We start from the raw sequence: 19,964 nt of genomic DNA, 5'->3' as shown, positions 1-19,964 counted from the left end.
TATACTTTCTGCACCTATTCTCTTTGCTTGTACTTGTTGGTTGTATGACAGGGAGAAGAAGCGGGGCTTCAACTTCCTTTGATTCTGAACCTGAGAGAACCTTCCTTAGACTAAGGAGGGAGGCAAGAGAAAAACGTGTAGTTGGTGCTGAAGAAGAGGAGGAATACTTTGAGGAATATTTTGAACCAAACATGGAAGAAAATATGGAAAACCATCATGAAGAAGAGGCTCACAACCATGGCAGAGGAGGTCGAGCAAATCATGCTGGGGAAGATAGAAGAGTTTTAGGCTCTTACATCAATCCAAACCCAGGAAACTGTGGAAGTAGCATTCAAAAGCCAACCATCCATGCCAACAATTTTGAACTGAAGCCACAGCTCATCACCCTTGTTCAGAACAACTGTTCGTTCGGAGGGAGTGTCCAAGAGGACCCCAATCAACATCTAACCACCTTCTTGAGAATATGTGACACAGTGAAGTCTAATGGTGTTCATCCTGACGCCTATGGACTGCTCTTATTTCCATTCTCACTCAAAGATAAGGCAGCCAAGTGGCTGGAGTCTTTCCCAAGGGAAAGCTTGACAACTTGGGAAGACGTGGTGAACAAATTCTTAGCAAGATTTTACCCTCCTCAATGAATCAATAGGCTGAGAGATGAGGTCCAAACTTTCAGGCAACAAGATGGTGAGACTCTATATGAAGCATGGGAAAGGTTTAAAGACCTAACAAGGAGGTGCCCACCAGATATGTTCAATGAATGGTGTAGCTGCACATTTTCTATGAAGGGCTCTCTTATGAGTCAAAGAAGGCCATAGACTATTCATCCGGAGGATCTTTGAACAAGAAGAAGACCATTGAGGAGGCCATAGATGTCATTGAAACAGTAGCAGAGAATGACTACTTCTATGCCTCCGAAAGAGGGAACACTAGAGGAGTGATGGAGCTGAATAATGTAGATGCTCTGCTGGCCCAAAACAAGCTCATTACCCAGCAGCTGGCTGACCTCACCAAGAAGATGGAGAGTAACCAAGTAGCAGCAATCTCCACTTCATCAACAACCCAAGAAGGAGTGAATGAAGAAGCAGAGGGTAGTCAGGAGCAAGCCAACTACATTGGGAATTCACCTAGGCAAAACCATGATCCATACTCCAAGACCTACAACCCTGGATAGAGGAATCACCCAAACTTTGGGTGGGGAAATCAACAAGACCAAAGCCTTGATCAAAGACGCCCAAATCCAAACAATGCAGCCCACCAACACTTCACATCTAGACCATATCAACACCCCCATAACAACACCTCCCCACATTCATATCAAGGCCAGAATAACCCTACTCAGCCTGACCTATCATCATTTGATGAAAGAATCTCAAGGATTGAGAATCTACTTGAAGGCATAAGCAAGGAGATTCAAGACAACAAGGTGTTCAAGGAGGAAGTGCGAGCCAGTTTCAAGAACCAGGGAGACACAATCAAGAGGTTGGAATCTCAAGTAGGGTATCTCTCTGAGCAAATTCCCAAACCCACAGATGGATTCCCAAGTGACACAAAGAAGAATCCGAGAGGTGAAACAAAAAAGGTAAGATGGGAAGATTGCAAGATGGTCACTGTAAGTAATAAGGAGACTGAGGACAAGCCAAGCAAGCTGTCAGAACAACCTGAAGATACCTCGGTAAAGAAGGAGGAAAAAGAGTACCAAGAACCAGAAATCTCAAAACAGGAGCTGCTGAGACTCTATGCATCTTTTCCCCAGCTGCTCAATGGTGCTGTGGAGAAAAGAATTTACTCAAGATTCCTTGACTTGTTTGCAACTTTGCATGTGAACATACCGTTCATCAAGACTATCCAACAAATGCCTACATACATCAAGTATATGAAGGAGCTGCTTCCCAGGAAAAGCTCACTCAAGGGAGGCCAAACTATAGTGATGAACAAGGAGTGCAGTGCCCTCATTCAACCGCAGTTGCCTACGAAAAGAAAAGATCCAGGGAGTTTTCATGTCCCCTGTGCCATAGGGGAAACAATATTTGATAGAGCACTCTGTGATTTGGGAGCAAGCATCAACTTAATGCCCTTGTCCCTGGTGAAGAGGCTGCAGATCAATGAGATATTGCCTACAGATGTAGTCATCAGGCTGGCTGACAAAACTCAAAAACAAGCAAGAGGGGTGGTGGAAAACGTGTTGTTAAAGGTGGGGAAATACTTTCTTCCTACAGACTTTGTCATCTTGGACATGGAAGAGAGTCACACTCACCCAATCATATTGGGAAGACCATTCCTAGCTACAGCCAGAGCACTCATAGATGTGGAGCGAGGGGAGCTAATATTGAGGATCCATGATGAACGACTCAGCTTTAATGTCTTCAAACTCTCACAAGAAGCAGACCAAGAAAACAAAGAACCAAGCAATGACCATAATGAGATGCTGACAGAGGAAACAAGCACTGAAGCACAGCCAACACATCTGATAACCCCACTGAATGATGAACAAGGCAAACAGCAATTGTCACAGCTCAAGGAGAAGCTGGAGGAACCTAAACCACCAGAAGCATGTGAAGACAACAACAAAATTCCCTTAGAAGAAGAAGTCGCCAAGAGCAAGGCAGCATCAAAAGGGATAAAGAAGAAGGTACCAAGGGGGTGGAGGAACAAGAAGATCCCTACGAAAGGCTTCTCTCCAGGAGATAAAGTGATCTCAGCTTACTTCCCAAATATCCCCCCTAATCTCCCCACTGTACCATCTCAGTTACCTAAGGTCTTCACTATCAACAGAGTTCTCTCCTTGGAACATGTAGAGATCATTGATACAACCAATGGATATAAGTCCAAGGCAAGAGGGGAGGACTTGAAGCATTATCAACCTCCCTGATGAAGGAGAAACGTCAAGCTATTGACGCTAAAGAAGTGCTTCATGGGAGGCAACCCATGTTTTATTAGCTTTTACTAGTGAATAAGTCAATATTCATGAATTCCAACCCAAACTTGGTGAAGTCCTTATATTGCAGTATATAGTGAAGAACAAATTTGGTGTTCAAAGCGTACCAAAAAAGCATGAATAAAACAGAGAGCATGCTAGTCTTGGAGCTTTGAACAGAACTTTTCATCACAGTGCTCCAAACTAAGTTTGGTGTCACCCCATGGTGCCACCAATATGCATATAAGGATACACAGTTGGTTCGTTAGTTGGAGTTCATGAATAAGCAAAATCTTTTCTTCTCTTTATCATACTAGCCGAAAAGTTTAAAAACTTTTTTATGATATTGATTTTTCTTATTTTATTTTTTATAGGGAAAAGAAAAGGAGCATTGAAAGAGATTGATTGGACAATTTAATGGGAAAGGTTCGGCCACTTCATGAAGAGGGTACTACACACGTGCCTCAAGGGGGAATGCATTGGGAATGGTTGCCATGCAACATTGGAGGAAGAACAAACTTGGAAAGTGAACCAACTCCATCATAAAGTTGAAGATCCTCGTGCTTACTCCATACAAAACCCCATCCGTTCATCATACACCAACCCCATCAATCCACACCTTTCATCTCTTCATCACTTCTCTATATAAGTGGATCAAATCCACACCATCTCCACATTCGAAATTCATACCCCTTGCACTTCACTTTCCAGCAACCAATTCTTCAACTTCCCACTCTCTAAATCCCACATCTCTTCCCTTCACTACACCCTTTTCGCTTTAACTTCATTCATGGCATCATCAAGCTCCAAGAGGCAGAAGAGGAAGGAACCAATGGAGAACATTCCCTTCGACGAGAAGAGATTCAAGACTGCCTTCCATGAACGAGAATTTGAGCGGATAAAGCTCAAAAAGATACTGCCCGAGTTAACCTTCCAAATTAATGAAGACGAATGCCCACAGATTCGGGAAAAGATTGAAGGAAGAGGGTGGCAATTGCTCACCAATCCAGAGGGGAAGATCAATGCAAACCTCATCAAAGAATTCTACACAAATATGGTCAGAGAAGACAAAACTAGGGCCCCAACCTTCAAAAGCTATGTAAGAGGAAAGGAGGTAGACTACAGCCCAAATGCTATAATAAGAACTCTTCACCTGAAATCACCACACTTTGATGAGCCTAGCTATCATGCAAGGATAAGTAAAAGCCAAGACAATCATGAGCTCACTGAGATAGTGACTGACATCTGTGTTATAGCAGCTGACTGGGAGAGGTATGGAGATGGGAGACCCCGGCTCATCAAGAGGGGAGACCTTAGCCCAGAGGCCAAGGGGTGGTTTGAACTCGTGAGGAGGTCTATTCTCCCAGCTGCAAATAATTCAGAGGTAAATATTAATCGAGCAACTATGGTACATTGCCTAGTACAAGGTGGAGAAATCAACGTGCATGAACTTATAGCTGAAGGAATTCAAGATTCAGCTGAGAAGCTTGAATCAGGTGCCAGGCTTTGGTACCCCAGCACCATTCTCCGATTGTGCACAAAGGCCAAGGTGGTCTTTGAGGATAGCAATCTAGACTGGGTAAACCCAGGGAGGCTAATGACAACCCAGCGTATGGCCTATACTACACCTGCTCAGCAACAAAGAAGGCCACAAATAGGGAAACTAAAAGCAAAGGAAGGAGCTCACCAAGAGGAGTCTCATCAGGAAGAATATCAACAGGGAGAGCATCCTTACCCAGCCGATTTGAATATGAATCACCTTCTAAGAGCTATTGAAGATTTGGGGATGAGACATATGGAAGGACAAGAGCAAATATTGAACTGGATAAGCCAACAAGAAGAGTGGAAGAAACAACAAATGGAGCAGCAACAGGAACAATACTCCCAGCTCACTCAAACCATCCACCAAGTTATTGAGAGGCAAGAACGTCAAGATAAACATTTGCATGAACTCAATCAGCGACAAATAGCCCAGATGAAAGCATTCAATGAGTTCACTGTACTTAATGAAGGACGGCAACTACATCGGGAGGAGTTCAACGTCAACACTCAAGCCAAGTTGAACTACATGTCCAGTAATATGCACCATCTACACTATGCCATCCCTACATATGATGAGGTCCAAAAAGATTTTGTAGAACAAGAAGAGAGGAAGGTGAAATAGCAAAAGGAAACACTCAAGAAGAAGATGGAAGATGGTGGTTTCTGGAAGAAGCTGCTTGGAAAAGGCAAGGGAAGTGGGAGCACAAGCAATCAAGAAGGAGAGCATGGACATCCACAAGAATAAAAGGTGGTGGAGTTTCTTCTTTGGTCCATCTTTCTCTATGCCTTAAATAAGGAAGATCTTGTATGAAATAGAACTTGCTTCCATTTCAGTTTAAACCTTTTTAAATTCCGTCTTTTAAGTTTTTGTATTAAAGAGGTCTATGATTGCTAGTCCTTATGTCACTGCATCCTGACTTTGCTTATTTGTATACTTGTCCCTTTGAATCAAATGAAAAGAGAATGAGTGTTTTCAAAAGACCAGAGAGGAGTTCATACTATGGAGTAAGTTCCTGAGTTTGTAGTGTGGTCATAAGTTAGCTAAGTTGGTTCAACCACAAAGGTGGGAAGACAACTATCTATCATGAATACTATGCTTGAGACACACCCCATGAGACTAGATAAATAAGAAGATCCTAATAAGAAAAAGGGAAAGAACAATCAAAGTTGAGGAATAAAAGAAAAATAGTAAGCAATAAGGCTAGGCACCAATGGTCTTAATCTTGAGACATGTGTCTGTGGTGCTCCTGTGTGACGGATATACTTGGATGAATAAGCTCTTAGGAGTGCCTTATCACTTGGTAACTTGGGTTAACTAACCCGGGATTATCAGCTGAAAGTTCACTATCAAGAGTAACCCTCATCACAGAGCATTTAGTAACCCAAAGAGGTGATGGACACCAAGGTCTCAAGAAAAGAAAATAAATCAACTATGTGTCTGTGGTGTGTATGTATGGGGGAGAGACTTGAGCAAGTAAGTCCTTAGGAGTGCTTCAACACCTAGCACCTTGAACCAACTGGTTCGGGAGTGTTGGCTGAAAGCTTATTTTAAAGAGTTGCCCCCTTACAGAGCACTTAGCTTAAAAAAAAATAAGCCCTGAAATAACAACAAAAGGATCAATGAATAAAAGTCTCATGGGATGCAATCACAGTGAGTATTCTAAGACATGATAAAGGTCTGAAAGCCAGGAATGAACCTAAGTTGCTATGCATGAAACCACCATAAAACCAGGGACATGACTTCCACAAGAATGACTCATTTCTCTTAGCATTCCTTTCATCATTCTCTTGTTCCAGTACTTGCTTAGGGACAAGCAAGCTTTAAGTTTGGTGTTGTGATGTGATGAGTTATTTTGGTGGAGAAACGAATTTCTCCCAAAACACCCAAATCTAACCGGCAAGTGCACCGGGTCGCATCAAGTAATAAAAACTCACGGGAGTGAGGTCGATCCCACAGGGATTGAAGGATTGAGCAATTTTAGTTTAGTGGTTGATTTAGTCAAGCGAATCAAGTTTTGGTTGGGTGATTTGTGATTTGCAGAATGTAAATTGCATGAAATTAAAGAGAGCAGGAAATTAAATTGCTGAATCTTAAAGAACAAGAAATTAAATGGCAGAAACTTAGAGTGCAAGAAATGTAAATTGCGGAATCTTAAAGTGCAAGAAATGTAAATGGCTCGAAATGTAAAGGGGATTGGGAGTTGGATTTGCAGAAATTAAACAAAGAAAAGTAACTTGCATCAAACAAAAGAGTAAAAGAAGGTTTGGGTTGAATCGGATCTTGAAGCAGTAAAGTAAATGAACATTAAAAGCAAGAAACAAAATGTAAATTGAGAATTCAGATCTCAGGACCCAGAGACTAGAAAACCAAGTCTAGATCTCAATGCCTTCCTAGATCCAACAAGAAAAATTGCAAGGGAATTGTAAATTGCAAGGAAAGTAGATGAAGAGCAATTAACAGAAATTAAATTCACTCAAGCAGTAAATAAAGCAGAGAGATCCAAGGATGAGATTGAAACAGAATTTCTTCAATTCTCCAACCCAAGATCCAAGACAATTGTAATTGAAATTGAAAGCAATAAAACTAAGACGAAGAGAAGTGAATTCTCCTTCCCCAAGACTAAGAAATTAAAGATCACTCAATATCCAAAGCTCTCCGAAAACTATTATGAAAATTCAAAGGGAAAGCTCTAAAAAAAAAGCTCTCTGAAAAACTTGAATTCTATCCTATTTATACACTTTCTTCAAATGATCTTCAAGCCTTGAGTTGGGCCTTTGCTCTTGGTGAAATTGGGTTGAAAGAGGCCTTGGTTGATTGCTCTTGGAGTTTGAAGAGGAACCAAAATGAACCAATTGAACCGGGTTGGAGTTTTGCAAAAGTTGGACCAAAAGTTTGAGCTAACTTTTGCTCTAACTTTTCATATCAGCCTACTTGATTTGCTGCTATCCACGTTGGGGCAAAAGTTAGGGGTCTAACTTTTGCTCCAACGTTGGCCTTCCTTAGTGCACTTGTGGCGCCAACGTTAGCCACCAAGTTAGGGGCTAACGTTGGCGCAAAATTTTGCTCCTCCCCTTGTGATTTTCATGTGCCAACGTTAGCCACCAAGTTAGGGGCTAACGTTGGCGCAAACTTTTGGTGGCCAGGGAGGTTTTTCTCATGCCAACGTTAGCCTCAAAGTTAGGGGCTAACGTTGGCGCAAACTTTTGGTGCCCAGGGGTGATTTTCATGTGCCAACGTTAGCCTCAAAGTTAGGGGCTAACGTTGGCACAAACTTTTGGTACCCAGGGAGTGATTTTCAAGTTCCAACGTTAGCCCAAAAGTTAGGGGCTAACGTTGGAGCTAACTTTTCACCCAAAAGTTTGTGCAAAAGTTTGAGGCTAACTTTAGGTCCAGCTTTTTGCTTCCTGGTTCAATTTCACTTATTCCATTGTCTTCTCTTTACTCCTAGCTATTCCTTCTTGCTTCAACCTTTCTCCAAGCTTTCTTCACCTATCATTAATCAACCAAACACATCAAAGCTATGCTTAAAATCATGAGATATTCATTCTTTCATAATATGTGACAATTATAGTATAAAACCTCATGAAATAGCATGAATTCATACATGGTTGATTAAATCAAAGGAAACATGAAAATCTACCCAATTAGCTTGCTTATGGCTCAAGAAAGTGCATAATTCAATTGAAAACTAAAGAAAAGGGCTAGTGAAACTAGGCTAAGATGACTTGTCATCACAACACCAAACTTAAAGCTTGCTTGTCCTCAAGCAAGAAATAAATTTATGCTCCAAGGTTCTTTCAATTAAGATGGATTGAAGAATAACTTGTAAAGTCCAGTGAGTGAAGTGATCAGGTACAGTGGGGTGAACTCTAAATCATGTGCTCTTGCAAGGGCCTCAGTGCTTACTAGTCCTCACATATTGGGAGTCTTAGGTCTTAGGATTTTCATCCAAATGGTATCATGGAGATCTCTTTATATGTAATCACCTTGAAGCAGCTTATAGTTTCTGTGCTTTGGCCTCGACTCTAAGTATCATGTCTCAAAGCCGCTCTTTAGACAAGCTTTCAATCAATACTCCTAAACCAGTTGGTTTTAAGGTATTAGGTGTTAAAGCACCCCTAAGGATTTACTTGCTCAAGCCTCTTTCTTTGACACACTTCAACCACAAGCATTTACTAGGATAACAACTCTTTGAGTTTTTGTTTCTTTCTTTCTTTTTCTGCCTAGTAATTGATGCTCAGAGCCTTGGGCCATGTTCTTTTTTTTTATTTTTGTATTTTCTTTTCTTTCTTTTGTTTTGTTTGCTGCTTCTTGGATCAATAAATTTTTGAGAATCTCCACAATACTTCTTTGAACTTCATGTCCTGCCTATGAGCTCCCATGCAAGTTTTCACAAGCATGCAACCTCAATACATAATCATACAACTAGAACCACCACTTCTCCTAATCTTTTGCTTGCCTCAAAATTGTTTAATTCCTCAATCCTTCTTTTCAAAGAACTTTCATGTGATGCATTCTTGAAAATTGAGGGCAAACAAGTTTTGAAGATAAGAATGTTGAGAATGATCAAGCATCTTGCTTATTGAATTATAAAGAAAAACTATGCTATACAGGCAGGCAGGGGGTATATATAAAAAAAAACTATACTATGCAGACAGGCAGGGCAAATAAGGATACAACCCAACTTTCAATCACAGCAGTATTTGATGTAAACAATCACTTAACAATACAACCTGTTGGAGTTCACTTGCTTTCCTTCTTCTCATTATCATCATTGCTGTCCTTTATGTTCATCTTTTGCTTCTTTGGTTGATGATGCTCAATCCCTCCAAAAGCTTGTATGATATTCTGCAATGATATTGAAAGTTGCTTGTTCCCCAAGCACTTGGAAACAACAGTTAGTCTGCATGATTTATTTGTGGGCTTTTGAACTTACTTTGGTGTGGGAACACCAAACTTAGTACCTTGCCAATGGTTCTCATTCATCAAATTAACCATGTGTGATAATCTTTTTTCTTTTTCAAGGAGCAATAAAACTGAAAACTAGGAAACAGTAAGCTAGTTAACCAATTCATCCAGATGCTTGAAGCTAGCATTATGCAGAGAGTGAGAATGTGTTTTATGATGGGATTTTGGTGGAACACCAAACTTAGAATCCTGCATTCTCCTTTAGATTGTTTTGGTGTGCAACACCAAACTTAGCTTCTTGCAATATAGATAAAACTAATTAACCTTTTTATTGAAATAGATATGAAAAGATAGTTACCTCCGGTTGGGTTGCCTCCCAACAAGCGCTCTTTTATTGTCACTAGCTTGACATCCTCTGTGTTTGCTCAGCTCAAATTCTGAGCTTCCTTCTCCTTGTCCCATTGTCCTTCTAAGTGAGGCATTGCTTTCTTCTCACTCGTTTCTGTGAGGTTTTTGGCTAATTGTTCCATTTGCTTCCCAATTCCCCCAAGTAAGTTCTCATGGTGTTTGTTCATCATCACTTGATGTGTCATCATTCTCTCTACTACGCTCTCTAGATTGGTGATCCTTTGAGAATTCTGTGAGATTGTGTGGTGAGGTTGTTGCAGGTTTGGGAAGTGGTTGTTGTAGTTGAAGTTCCTTGGTTCCTGATGTTGAGGTTCCCTCATTCTTAGATAAGAATGTGGCTTCCATGGTGGGAACTGAGCATTCACTGTAGTGGAGTGGAGAAAATCAAGTTGTCTAGCCATTAACTTCTATTGTTGCTGAGTTTGCTGATGTAGCTGTTTGCTTTGATTCATGACTGCCTTCATTCCTTCAAGATTCATTGCATCTTTCTCTGAAGTTACATTCTGTGGTATCTCAAAGGAGTGTTGGTTGTTGGTTCTCTTGTCATTGAACCTTGCAGTTCCTTGACCAGTTGCTGTTGCTTCGAGTAAGTCATCTGAGAAGTGATCCACCGCTCTTCTTGTTTCTGGGGTTAATCCTTCATAGAATGCTTGGAAAGCCACTTTGTCATTTGCTTTCTTGTATCTTTCCCATGCTTTGAGCAATGGTTCTTCCTCTCCTTGCATGAATGGATGTGTTCCCTCTTTCATCTTGATGTTTTGTTGGGATGTAGAGAATTTGGCTAGAAATTTGGCAACCAGACCATCCCAACTAGTGATACTTCCTTGGGGAAGAGTTTCAAGCCATTGTGCTACCTCATCCTTTAGTGAGAAAGGGAATAGCAAGAGCTTATAGACATCATGATTGACATCATCACAGATCCTCAGAAAAATAGATAGATGCTGTTCAGGATCCTCCAATGGATTTCCACCATAAGAACAATTGTTCTCTATTAGTGTAATGAGTTGCGGCTTCATGTTGGGATGTTCTTCTTTCTCAAAAACTCCATCCTCAATGATATCCTTCCCTCTGGCTGCTCTTCTTTCCTGTGACATATGAATCAATCAATAGAAAACACAGTGATTCTCTTGAAAATTGAGTGTAGCCGGTTGAGACAAAATTTCAAACAGTTAGTGGGTTAGTCAAAAATAAAGAAAAAGTGCTTGATCTAGATCACCACCTCACTTAATCATTGTCAATCTAATTAATCCCCGGCAACGGCACCAAAAACTTGATGAGTTATTTTGGTGGAGAAACGAATTTCTCCCAAAATACCCAAATCTAACCGGCAAGTGCACCGGGTCGCATCAAGTAATAAAAACTCACGGGAGTGAGGTCGATCCCACAGGGATTGAAGGATTGAGCAATTTTAGTTTAGTGGTTGATTTAGTCAAGCGAATCAAGTTTTGGTTGGGAATTCAGATCTCAGGACCCAGAGACTAGAAAACCAAGTCTAGATCTCAATGCCTTCCTAGATCCAACAAGAAAAATTGCAAGGGAATTGTAAATTGCAAGGAAAGTAGATGAAGAGCAATTAACAGAAATTAAATTCACTCAAGCAGTAAATAAAGCAGAGAGATCCAAGGATGAGATTGAAACAGAATTTCTTCAATTCTCCAACCCAAGATCCAAGACAATTGTAATTGAAATTGAAAGCAATAAAACTAAGAGGAAGAGAAGTGAATTCTCCTTCCCCAAGACTAAGAAATTAAAGATCACTCAATATCCAAAGCTCTCCGAAAACTATTATGAAAATTCAAAGGGAAAGCACTAAAAAAAAGCTCTCTGAAGAACTTGAATTCTATCCTATTTATACACTTTCTTCAAATGATCTTCAAGCCTTGAGTTGGGCCTTTGCTCTTGGTGAAATTGGGTTGAAAGAGGCCTTGGTTGATTGCTCTTGGAGTTTGAAGAGGAACCAAAACGAACCAATTGAACCGGGTTTGAGTTTTGCAAAAGTTGGACCAAAAGTTTGAGCAAAAGTTAGGGGCTAACTTTTGCTCTAACTATTCATATCAGCCTACTTGATTTGCTACTATCCACGTTGGGGCAAAAGTTAGGGGTCTAACTTTTGCTCCAACGTTGGCCTTCCTTAGTGCACTTGTGGCGCCAACGTTAGCCACCAAATTAGGGGCTAACGTTGGCGCAAAATTTTGCTCCTCCCCTTGTGATTTTCATGTGCCAACGTTAGCCACCAAGTTAGGGGCTAACGTTGGCGCAAACTTTTGGTGGCCAGGGAGGTTTTTCTCATGCCAACGTTAGCCTCAAAGTTAGGGGCTAACGTTGGCGCAAACTTTTGGTGCCCAGGGGTGATTTTCATGTGCCAACGTTAGCCTCAAAGTTAGGGGCTAACGTTGGCGCAAACTTTTGGTACCCAGGGAGTGATTTTCAAGTTCCAACGTTAGCCCAAAAGTTAGGGGCTAACGTTGGAGCTAACTTTTCACCCAAAAGTTTGTGCAAAAGTTTGAGGCTAACTTTAGGTCCAGCTTTTTGCTTCCTGGTTCAATTTCACTTATTCCATTGTCTTCTCTTTACTCCTAGCTATTCCTTCTTGCTTCAACCTTTCTCCAAGCTTTCTTCACCTATCATTAATCAACCAAACACATCAAAGCTATGCTTAAAATCATGAGATATTCATTCTTTCATAATATGTGACAATTATAGTATAAAACCTCATGAAATAGCATGAATTCATACATAGTTGATTAAATCAAAAGAAACATGAAAATCTACCCAATTAGCTTGCTTATGGCTCAAGAAAGTGCATAATTCAATTGAAAACTAAAGAAAAGGGCTAGTGAAACTAGGCTAAGATGACTTGTCATCATGATGCCAGGGCATTTTGGCCAGTTTCACTGACCTTTTCTTTACTATTTTTAGGGTAGTTTCATGCATTTCCTTAGGAAATAAGCTAGTTTTGGGTAGATATTCACTTACATCTTGATTCAAGCATACATTGTGCACTTTACATGATTTCATGAGGATTTTGCATAAATTTAAGGACAAATTGGATGTTGCATTTCCCATGACTTGGACTAGAACTTTGATGCACTTTATTGCTTGATTTCAGGACAAAGGAAGCAAAGAAGAACCACATTAGTGGCTACGTTAGTTACACTAACGTTAACACTAACGTGGAATGGGAGTAACTTGCAAAGTTAATGAGAAAAGTGATTGCCAATAACGCTCTCGAAGCCATCATTACTCACGTTAAGAGTCACGTTAACTAAGTTAACGTGAACTCTAATGTGGAAGTAAAGAAATGGAGCCAACGTTAGTGACACTTAACATTATCACTAACGTTGGACCAAGATCATGAGTGGCCACGTTAGAGTCCATGTTAACTTAGTTAACGTGGCCTCTAACGTTAAGAAGAAAAGGGGGAAGCCAACGTTAGTGACATTCAACATTGTCACTAACGTTGGCCAAGTCACACAAGGCCACGTTAACCTAGTTAACGTGGAAGCTAACGTCAAGAGATTAGGTGGTCGACAATGTTAGTGACACTCAACATTGTCACTAACGTTGGGATGAACACACACTATCCCCAAGAAGCCATGTTAACTCCAACGTTAACCTAGTTAACGTGGAAGTTAACATGAAGAAGGGAGGTGACGCCAACGTTAGTGACACCCAACATTGTCACTAACGTTGGAAGGAGCCCACACATGCCACCATGAGCCACATTAACTCCCACGTTAACTCAGTTAACATGGAAGCTAACGTGGATAAGAGAATGTTGAGCCAACGTTAGTGACACTCAACTTTGTCACTAACTTTGGAGATGGCTAGCATGGCCACGTTAGAAGCCACGTTAACCTAGTTAACGTGGACTCTAACGTGGGAGCTAAGGGACACATTGGAACGTTAGTGACAATGTTAAGTGTCACTAACATTCTCGAAGGTTGGCAAGCCTACGTTAAAAGAGCCACGTTAACTAAGTTAACGTGGACTCTAACGTAGAGAAGGGGGAGGCTTCTCAACGTTATTGGGAAAGTTGAGTTTCAATAACGTGCGCGAAGGACAAAGAGGCAACGTTAGTGGCAACGTTTGTGCCACTAACGTTGAGGTTAACGTGGCTCTTACTTAGGTAAGGAACGTTAGTGAAAAAGTTGAATGTCACTAACGTTCTCGAACCCATATTTTCACTGAACGTTAACACCACTAACGTCCTGAGCTAAAGTCTCTACCCACTTCACACTTTCTCTCTGCAAGTAAAGCTGAGCCCAATGAAGAAGAGAACTGCTTCAAACTCAAGATCCAAAGGCCCATACCCAAGACTTGAAGAATCAACTAGAAGAACAGAAGAGTAGTATATATAGGAGTAGCTTTGAATTATTTTGTGAGTTGGAAATTATAGGGAGCCTCTTGGCATAGAACTACTCTCTGTATTTTACTTTCTCTGCACTTTTAGTTTTCATCATGTATTCTCCATCCTTGTTTTCATTTTCCAGAGCTATGAACAACTAAACCCCTTTCATTGGGTTAGGGAGCTCTGTTGTAATTTGATGGATCAATACTAGTTTTCATTATTCTTCTTCTATCTTTTCTCTTGATTTTACTTGAAAGCTTTCGATCTTCATCCAATTGGGTAGTTATCTTGGAAAAGAAGCTATTCATACTTGGATCTCTTCTGAACCTTGAAAGAGGAATGAAGAGATCAAGCTAGAAATGCTTTCTCATGCTGGACCAAATTGGGATTGGATGGATATGTGACTATAATCCTCTCAACACTTGGTTTGGGAAATGCATGTGGTATAATCAGTGACCATACTTCATCTCTTCTCATGAGCAATTGACCAAGGAATTGGCTATTGATTAAGATTTGAGAGATTGAATTACAAGAAATTGTAATTCAATCACTTAAGATTGCCAAGGAGATCAATGAGTGCATTGATTGAGGAAGAGATGAAAATGAAATTGATCCGGAGAATGCAACATCTCCTAAGCCCAATGAACTCCCCATTTCTGATCTTACCCATTCTCTTTAATTTCTGTTATTTACTTTTATGAGCAATTCCCCCATTCCCATTTACAATTCTGCAATTTACTTTCAGTCATTTACTTTCAGCTCTTTAATTCTAGCATTTACTTTTCTGTCCATTACCTTCCCGCCATTTTATTTTCTGCAACTCTCAACTCAAATTCTGGATTCGCTCAACTAGAACATTCCTCTAATTAAAGTTGCTTTATCAATCAATCCTTGTGGGATTCGACCTCACTCTATTGTGAGTTTTTACTTGACGACAAATTCGGTACACTTGCCGAAGGAAATTTGTTGTGAGACAAGTTTTTCGTGCATCAAGTTTATGGCGCCGTTGCCGGGGATTGATTGTGCATCAACAATGATTAGATTGGAGGATAACTAGATCGAGCATTTTATTTTTGTTTGATTTAAATTTCTGTTTGAGTCATTTACTTTCTGTTTTAATTAATTTCTTCCCTTCTCCCTTACTTTTTCTTTGTTATTTACTATTCATCTCACTAACCCACTAACTGTTTGATATATTGCATCACTCACACTAACAGTAATTCTGATAGATATACTTTCTACACCTATTCTCTTTGCTTGTACTTGTTGGTTGTATGACAGGGAGAAGAAGCGTGGCTTCAACTTCCTTTGATTCTGAACCTGAGAGAACCTTCCTTAGACTAAGGAGGGAGGCAAGAGAAAAATGTGTAGTTGGTGCTGAAGAAGAGGAGGAATACTTTGAGGAATATTTTGAACCAAACATGGAAGAAAACATGGAAAACCATCATGAAGAAGAGGCTCACAACCATGGCAGAGGAGGTCGAGCAAATCATGCTGGGGAAGATAGAAGAGTTTTAGGCTCTTACATCAATCCAAACCCAGGAAACTGTGGAAGTAGCATTCAAAAGCCAACCATCCATGACAACAATTTTGAACTGAAGCCACAGCTCATCACCCTTGTTTAGAACAATTGTTCGTTCGGAGGGAGTGTCCAAGAGGACCCCAATCAACATCTAACCACCTTCTTGAGAATATGTGACACAGTGAAGTCTAATGGTGTTCATCCTGACGCCTATAGACTACTCTTATTTCCATTCTCACTCAAGGATAAGGCAGCCAAGTGGCTGGAGTCTTTCCCAAGGGAAAGCTTGATAACTTGGGAAGACGTGGTGAACAAATTCTTAGCAAGATTTTACCCTCCTCAACGAATCAATAGGCTGAGAGCTGAGGTCCAAACTTTCAGGCAACAAGATGGTGAGACTCTATATGAAGCATGTGAAAGGTTTAAAGACCTAACAAGGAGGTGCCCACCAGATATGTTCAATGAATGGTGTAGCTGCACATTTTCTATGAAGGGCTCTCTTATGAGTCAAAGAAGGCCGTAGACCATTCATCCGGAGGATCTTTGAACAAGAAGAAGACCATTGAGGAGGCCATAGATGTCATTGAAACAGTAGCAGAGAATGACTACTTCTATGCCTCCGAAAAAGGGAACACTAGAGGAGTGATGGAGTAGATATGGTGGTAAACAATCAATACTTCTTTGCTCATCAAAGACAATGCCAACCAGCCCAAAGAAAGGGTGTACTGGAGTTGGAAGGTGTGGACACCATTCTAGCCCAAAACAAGGTGATGCATCAGCAAATCCAGTAACAGTTTGAGCAGATGGCTAAGAGGATTGATAGTCTGCAAGTTGCATCAATAAATGTCACCAATCAACCACCAGCTGGATGGGGACAAAATGAGGAAAATTATGAAGATCAACAGCAGGAACAAGTGAACTACATGCACAACCAAAGATCCAGCCAGAATGAATTCTATGGAGACACATACAACCCCTCTTGGAGAAACCATCCCAATCTAAGGTGGGGAGACAATCAAAACTAGCAGCCTTGGCAGAAGAATTCAAACCAGAACAACTCAAGAAACACAAACCACAACTAGCAAAACACTAACCACAATCCATGATGAATCATCAGGAGATGACTAGCAAGAATCATTGATAAACCATTATTTTATGGTTTATATTGTGCTTAATTGTGTGGTTTTATCAAATCTTTACCCACTTATTCATATGATTAGCATGAATTTATAATTCCTTCCCGAAATTACTTCATGGTTGAATAGCTGCTTCCTAGAGACTTTTAATTTTGCATTTTAATTCTCTTTCATTCCATTCGATGCCGTGATCTGTGTGTCAAGTGTTTCAGGTTTTATAGGGCATGAATGAATTGGAGATTGGAAAGGAAGCTTGCAAAAATGGAAAGAACATAAGAAATTGAGGAGATGACCAGCGAGAAGTGACGCGGACGCTTGGCTCACGTGACCGCGCGAAATAGAGGAAATTGCAGTGATGCAGACGCATGGCTCACGCGACCGCGCAGATTGGAAACTGCACAAATGAAGCGAATGCGTGGACGATGCGCATGCGTGGCAAGGCAAAACACTGGATGACGCGAACGCGTGAATGACGCAATCGCGTGACATGCGCGATCTGCAGAATCTACAGAATTTGCTGGGAGCGATTTTAGGCCCTGCTTTGACCCAGTTTTCGGCCCAGAAAAGCATATTAGAGCCAGGGAACATGCAGAGACCAGAGAACAACATTCATTCCGCATTATTTTAGTTTTAGATATGATTTTACTCCTCCTCTAGGTTTTCTCTCTACACATTCATAGTTCTTAGGATTTTGATTTTATTGCTTTTTGGATTGGGATATTGAGAAGAGTTATTACTTCCGTCAAGACTTTGTCATTCTAGTTTGTTTTCCTTACTTGTCACTTACTCTTCCATATCCTTCATTTACTCAGAATTATTATTGGATTATTTTCAGAATTTATTAATACAAGAACTATTTTTATTTTTAATTGATCCTTTTGATTATTATTTATCATGTCTTTCAATATTTCCCTTCCTTATTTCGTGGATTTCACAATCATAATGAGCGAGTAGTTCCATAACTTGATTGGGAGTTGATTGAAAGGAGGACCTTGAGTTGGATGCTCAAGAGTAAAATTATAGTTGGGTTTCGCGTTGGGTCGCCCTCTAATCACTGACACTAGTCCTTCCCAAGGGAGAGGATTAGAACTGGTGAATAGAAACTAACTTCCAACTTGCTTAACTTTCCTTTATCTGGTAAAGGATAACTGAGCAGGCAACCTTTAATTATCACTTTTATCTTGGGAGAACTCCATCAAGGATAGGGCTTCCAACTAATCTACTCCCGATCAAGGTTTTTATTTAAAATTACATAAATTCTCTGATTTAATTTCCTGTTTATCAACTCAACCATTTTTAGAAAAAACATCTGATTAATAAAATAGCACATCTTTCTACAACTCGTTGGGAGACGACCTAGGATTCATACTCTCAGTATTTTAATTTTAATTTTGTGATAACCCTTCTAAATTGATAAGCAGATTTTTGGTTAGTTAAGAACTGTGCTCGCAACGTATCTCTTATAACAATTTCTTAACTCGCCAATTTCCGCCACGTCAATTTTTGGCGCTGTTGCCGGGGAGTTGCAATAGAGTGCTAAGTTATTGATTGAAATTTATTTATCTGCATTTTTTTTATTTTATTTTGCTACTATGAGCTGCATGTTTGTTTCATTAAATGACGCGTTCACTTCCTGATCCAAGCTTGCCAGTATTTGATCCTAAGATTGAAATAACTATTTCACGTATAAGGCAAGCTCGGCATCGGTTAGTCTTCTCTGAGGGCGGATCTGAAATGTCACTTGAGGAAGAAACAAGCCCCCGTTCTACTGATTCGGTTGATTTACGTGCAGGTGACATGGAAGCACCTAGGAGAGTTACTATCCAGGAGGCTGGAGCCCCTGATTTCACAATGCAACCGTTTCAAGCACATCACCCAGCAGTGGCTACAGACTTTGAAATAAAGACTGCACTACTCAACTTGATGCCCAAGTTTCATGGCCAACCTGCTCAAGAGCCTATTAAGCACCTGAAGGATTTCCAAGTAGCCTGTTCTACTGTCAGGCGAGATGGTGCAGATGAAACTTCTATTCTATTGAAAGCCTTCCCATTCTCTCTTGAGGGAAAGGCGAGAGAGTGGTACTACACTCAACCCGCAGTAACTGTTTCTGACTGGGATACGCTTAGAAGAGAATTTTTTTGGAAAAATTCTTTCCAGCTGAAGTTACTGACAAACTAAGGAAAGATATTTCCATGATTGTTCAGGACGAATATGAGACTTTCTACGAATACTGGGAGCGCTTCAACAACCTTCTGGAAGCATGTCCCCACCATATGATTGACAAGATAGTGTTACTCGGTTACGTCACACAGGGCATGAGGCCCCAAGATAAGACCACATTGGAGAGTGCTAGCAATGGATCTATGAAAAAGTACAAGACCACTGTGGAGGCATGGCAATTGATCAGCGACTTGGCTGAGTCTACAAGGAATCACAGGCAAAAACAGGGCCGGTCAAAAGCTGTTGCGAAAGTATCTTCTTGCAAGGAAACTACTGCTCTGACTCAGAATATATGTGAAATGACCAACTTACTGAAGCAGATGCAGTTGAGTCAACAACAAGCACATCAGAGCCAATAGCTAGTCCCACAGAGAGTGTGTGGGATCTGTGCTGATTACAGCCATTATACTGATGAATGTCTGCAGCTCCAGCAGAAAGATAACACTGTGGCAGCCACTCATAACTTCTATGACTGCCCCAACCAAGGGTACAATCAAGGTGGCAGTTACAGCCATGGATGGCTGGACAATTCTAACCAAGGTTGGAGAGACAATTCTAACCAGAATTGGAGAGACAATTCTAACCAAAATTGGAGGGACAACAATAACAGAAGAGGCAGAGACAATCAAGGATATCAGAGGTGGAATAATAACAACAACAGGCAGCAGAACCAGAACCAACCTTACAGAGCACCTCACCTGAGGTAGTCCCAAGGACCAAAGCACAACCAGCAACAAGTTCTGCATATCACTCAATCTAATTCCTCTCCGAGTGAAGAGGCGCTTCAATCCATTACGCAAGGGCAAAAGAACGTGGAAAGTTCAGTTAATGGCCTAGCATCCGCTATACAAGCTCTCATCTCTCAGCTGGCATCACCCAATACTTCAATTACTCAACATGCAAGCTCCAGTGGAATTCCTTCTCAACCCTTACCCAATCCAAAGGGTGGCATCAATGCCATC

At 40.7% G+C, this 19,964-nt stretch overlaps 2 non-coding genes across 2 annotated transcripts; both read right to left on the bottom strand.

The window, feature by feature from the left end:
• Nucleotides 1–644: 644 nt before the first annotated feature.
• LOC148576700 (small nucleolar RNA R71) lies at nucleotides 645–751 on the bottom strand. The gene has a single exon (XR_015903580.1). It is a non-coding gene; the product is annotated as a small nucleolar RNA R71 (small nucleolar RNA).
• An 18,202-nt stretch (nucleotides 752–18,953) lies between these two features.
• Nucleotides 18,954–19,061, bottom strand: LOC148576699 (small nucleolar RNA R71). Its single transcript, XR_015904044.1, has one exon. It is a non-coding gene; the product is annotated as a small nucleolar RNA R71 (small nucleolar RNA).
• Nucleotides 19,062–19,964: the final 903 nt, after the last annotated feature.

This window comes from Arachis ipaensis, chromosome B1 (genome assembly GCF_059453495.1).
Source record: "Arachis ipaensis isolate K30076 ecotype BB chromosome B1, ASM5945349v1, whole genome shotgun sequence".
In the NCBI taxonomy this organism is placed as follows: domain Eukaryota; kingdom Viridiplantae; phylum Streptophyta; class Magnoliopsida; order Fabales; family Fabaceae; genus Arachis; species Arachis ipaensis.
Note: the sequence above shows the minus strand (reverse complement) of the source record. Positions and strands in the feature narration are given on the sequence as shown.